Source organism: Babylonia areolata, chromosome 27, assembly GCF_041734735.1.
Source record: "Babylonia areolata isolate BAREFJ2019XMU chromosome 27, ASM4173473v1, whole genome shotgun sequence".
NCBI lineage: Eukaryota > Metazoa > Mollusca > Gastropoda > Neogastropoda > Buccinidae > Babylonia > Babylonia areolata.
The window spans coordinates 16,631,618-16,636,363 of record NC_134902.1 but is presented as its reverse complement, the minus strand read 5'-3'; the positions used below and the strand labels follow the sequence as shown (position 1 = coordinate 16,636,363).

The 4,746-nt window shown below is 44.1% G+C and overlaps 1 pseudogene across 1 annotated transcript in view; it reads left to right on the top strand.

Annotated features, from left to right (window-relative positions):
• Positions 1 to 4,405, top strand: part of LOC143300982 (dynein light chain 2, cytoplasmic pseudogene) — a 5,296-nt pseudogene extending 891 nt beyond the window's left edge. Inside the window, exon 2 of the transcript XR_013057722.1 lies at positions 1,385 to 4,405. The product of XR_013057722.1 is annotated as a dynein light chain 2, cytoplasmic pseudogene (transcript). The remainder of the gene's footprint in view (positions 1 to 1,384) is intronic.
• Positions 4,406 to 4,746: the final 341 nt, after the last annotated feature.

Sequence of the window (4,746 nt, the reverse complement as noted above, 5' to 3'; positions counted from 1 at the left end):
GATAACGCTGATTTACCTTTTAGTTCATTTATACCAAAACGGAACTGAATGAAAGCCTATCTAAATTTACTAACGACAAGGTAAGTATTTTTCAGGTTGTAATAAAGATTTGAATGACCTATATGTTTCATAACGTTAACCCGTTGAGTTTGTTTGCTTGCCCAGTCTTGTGTTAAAGCCATCTGTCATGCGTTGTTTGAACAATTTAAGAAAAGTATTTAGATCCCCAACCCCGCCATTTATCCAAACTTCTGAAAACCCGTAAATGTCTAAGCAATCTTTCAGTCTGTCTGCCCAGCTAGAGGGAGGGAGAGGGAGCAAATAAAAGAACTGGGACATGGTAAACTTGACAAAAATCAAAGAAATATCAGTTGTGCGTCCAGAAAGTAATTTCCATCCCCCTTCCCTTCCCAACGTCACTCGGATAGAAGCTTGAACATTATATTAAATGACGCTGTCGATCAGTCATAACCAGCGTTCAGTGAAATCTTTTACCAATGTAAACGGTGTTTCTCTTGTGCTTTATTCATCAATCCAAAATCAATTTTCTTATTGATATTCGTAGCCCTTTTCCAAATTTTTTTTGTCAAAGGTCTATAAAATCTGATGTGATTTCAGCATTAACTGGAAAGTGAAAATTAATGCTGTTCTGAAGATTGAGCATTCAACATTAAAAGAACATGATGTGCAGAGCAATCATTATTCACCACATCGATTTTATATGATTTTACAATACACCCAAGTCCTGTAGAGTACAAACGTATGGTGCGCACTTTTTTTTTTCTTTTCTTTTTTTTATAAATTCGGTGTGTTGCATAATATTTCTCAAATCATTCTCGACGACTCTACATGCTTGTTAAAGATCTTTTATGAACAATTGTAGTGTTGGTTTTACTTCGTTGATTCTACTTATCAGTAGAATACGTGAAATGTATCTATCAGTGTTTGTTTTTATTCTCCAAAAGCAGCTGTGGGAGGACTTTATATGGTCAATTTGTAGTATCGGAATGCATTGGTTTTCTCTGTGTTACGAAGCATTGTGTGCCTGTGTTGTCTTGTCTGTCCCCAAGAACCATTCGTTCTCCATGAACTTACACTCCATCCAGCAGTCTCTTTCTCTCCACCCCCCCCCCCCCCCCACCCCCCTCTGTCTCTAGCTTCTCACTCTAGCTCTCCCCCCCTCTCTCTTTCTCCCTCCTTCTCTCTCTCTCCATTCTCTCTGTCCCTCTAACATTTCTCTTTCTCCCTTTCCCCGGTCTCTCTCCCTCCCTCCCCCCCCCACCTTTTTTTTTCCCATGGTCGTTGTGTGGCCGTGTGTGGTGTCGATACTGACAGAATCTTGATGTTCAAACTAATGACGACTGTGCATTCTCGTTTGTTGCAGATGTCGGATCGCCACAAGGCAGTGATCAAGAACGCCGACATGGCGGAGGACATGCAGCAGGACGCTGTGGACTGCGCCACCCAGGCCTTGGAGAAGTACAACATTGAGAAAGACATCGCCGCCCACATCAAGAAAGAGTTCGACAAGAAGTACAACCCCACGTGGCACTGCATCGTGGGAAGGAACTTTGGGAGCTACGTCACGCACGAGACCAAACACTTCATCTATTTCTATCTGGGCCAGGTGGCCATCTTGTTGTTCAAGTCTGGATGAGTCTTCGGACAGCCTCGCTCGCTGTTGCTGCATTTACATCAGGACAGCAGCGTTTTTCTTCTACCACGTACTTCTCATGCTTCGCTTCCCTGCTGTTCAGGTTGAACATCATCATTCCAGTATGTCCAGGAATTTGTTTCACGGATCGTCAAGACTGGCGGACTGTATTAAGCGGGAGGGGGAAGGGGGGGGGGGGGGAATGCTCCACACACGTTTATGACTTCCATCAGACGTATTGAACGAATATTAGTCGGAATCATTAATTTGCTAATAAAAGCGGACTTTAGGACTTCAAGGGGGAAAAAATCTTAGGGTTTTTTTTTGTGCATATAAACATTTGCATAATTTTGCATTTGTTGTCATTGGGGGTGTGCAGAAACAGCAAACTTTTAATGGTCTGAATGTCTAAAAGAACAGATTCGGATACTTGTGTGAATTCGATATCAGTGAAAAGTGGTGCAAAATCAAATGCATTTACCCATGTTTCTTTCTTTTTTATTTTTATTTTTCATTCGTTGAATTGTTCATATTAACACTCGACTTGTTGCTTTGCAATGTCGCACATGTTTTGTGCACGTTCATTTGCTCACGGATTATTAACTTAAGAAGTGGGCTTGGGGATCATCGTTTAGAGAAAAGCCCCTTGTTTACTAGGTCACCATAAACCCATACTGATATGTTCGAATCTGCTGAGGGAATTCCTGGACAAATCTCCCTGCATAATGCTTTCCCCCCCCCCCCCCCCCCCCCCCCTCTTCCCCCCCCCCCCCCCCATTTTCCCCGTAATGTCAAGCTCGTAAATGTTCCGACTGAGGCTTGGAAAGAGAGAAGGGAGATAATTATCAGAAATGCAAAAATGATCTTTCTGGTGCACGCTTGCCTATTTCAGTACCCGTTTCATTACAGAATAGTTCGAGCCACACCTCTAAGTAAATAAAAGTGGATATTTAACACATGAAGATCAGTCCCTGGGTGGATACGTCACACATGGATATCAAGGTGGATACGTACATGTGAATATCAATCACTAATGCTCTTAAAAATCTCTGGGCTTACCGAGTCTTCGATGTACGTCAATGTGTGCGCCGGAATACTGAAAGTCGAAGTCACCTGGGCTATATGTAAGCAACCTGGTTTGATTTGAGCACCCCGAAATAAAATCTCGTTTTTCTCTTTCCTCCCGTCATCTCCACCCTCCCGTTAATGGTGTTCGGTGGTATCTAGCTATGCTAGACGGGTCTCTTTCTGCCTCCCGCACCTTTCCCATAATTTCCAGGGGTGGTTTAACCCCCCTTTCCTTTATATGAGGTGAATAGCGACGTAAAGCCCGACTGTAAGTTATTGATTGCGAACTGATGAAACCCTCTTGTGATGGAGGTCAATTATTCATCAACGCAACAAATGAACCCTCACAACACAGCCTCCCCCACCCCACCCCCGCCCCCATCCCCCCCCCCCCCGCCCTCCGCCTGTACACGCACACACTGATGTCTACACCAGTAAGGTGCGGCTACCATCTATCACCACCAAGCCTTTATCCACTATCACCATCAAGCCTTTATCCACTTGCATAATTAGCACCATCAAGCCTTTATCCACTTGCATAATTATCACTACCCGAGCCTTTACCCACTTGCATAATTTGCACAGATTCACACCACCCGCATTTTGTTCCTTTCAGTTTCTATCCATACCCACGAGCATTCACTGGTGTCCACAGACGTATAAAGCTTATTGCAGCAACGACCTTAACTCACAGGTGTATTGCCATGTTCTATTTTGCACGTGCAGTCTAAAAAAAACAACAACTTGGATCCTCACCCCCACCTGTAACGCGCCCGTTCACTCGTACCCCCCCCCTGCCCCCCGCCACACACACACACACACCCTCTCTGACCAGTCCGAAGAAACCAACACGGGCAAATATACAGAGAATCAGTCCCCCCCACTTCATACCCACATCACTCCTCACCACAACAACCACCCATGTATACGTACCTTTCCCCCAACCCGATTGCTTGGGGATGAGTTACATGGGTGGCGGTGAGTGCACGTGTTGATTATGGGTGGATGTTTGTAGCTTGGTCTCTACACGCCGAGGTGGTGTGGGGGTATAGAGTGAAAGGTGGAGGGGGTGGGGGGTGGGCGTAAGGGTGAGGGGTTAATGCTGTTGTACCGTGTGAATATACGTGGGCACTGACTGACATAAATTAATCAGAGTTCTATGTGTATTGCTTTAATATCTGTTGTGCCATCGCGTGTCAGCCCTTAGCATTTACAAACCAGGGGTTGGTTTCCTCTTTGTTTTGTGTGTGTGTGTGTGTGTTTGATTTTTTAAATTTTTTTTTACTGTTATGTTTATGTCATTTGGTTTTATTTTTTGGTTGGTTTATATCGACTCACCTCAGTGTGTTCTTGTTAATCAACGAGTTTTGTGCCATTGATTCACGCTGGTGATCGAGGGGGTTCTCTGTTTTTATTCCACAGTGACGTATCTCAGTCAGCAGACTGATGGAGTAGTTGGTTTTGTTGATTTCTGTCGTGATCAAGTTATATATTTATAATATGCTATCAAAATGTGTTGCAAGCTGTTTTGTTCACCGAGGCAGAACTAATTAATAATTGTGGCTCATATCAACGGTGATGCTTTACTGGTATGGCTCGTTTTGGTGATAATTCTTTGAACACATGACTTTTGTTTATTGGAACAGTTTTCTTCTGATTAAAATTCTAATTTTCATGTATGGATACAATTTGTTTCAGTTCTCTTGCATGACGCGCGTCCATGAGTTTCATTTGAACCCCGCGCCCCCTCTCTCTGTCTCTCTCTCAGTGTGTGTGTTTGTGTGTGTTACGTGTGTGTGCGACACTGTTCGAATGAATGAAAAAACATCAACACACACACCAAAACAAGACACAAGCAGAAACCAGCGTGATCAAATTATTATACACGTACCAGCTACCGTGGCGAAGTGGTTATCGTCGAAGACTGACAGCTGGGAGGGAGGACGCGGGTTCGAATCCCAGCGGAGGTGGAGTTTTCAGCCCGCAGCCGGCTCCTACCCAGAGTTTAGTATTGGCTTAATGGG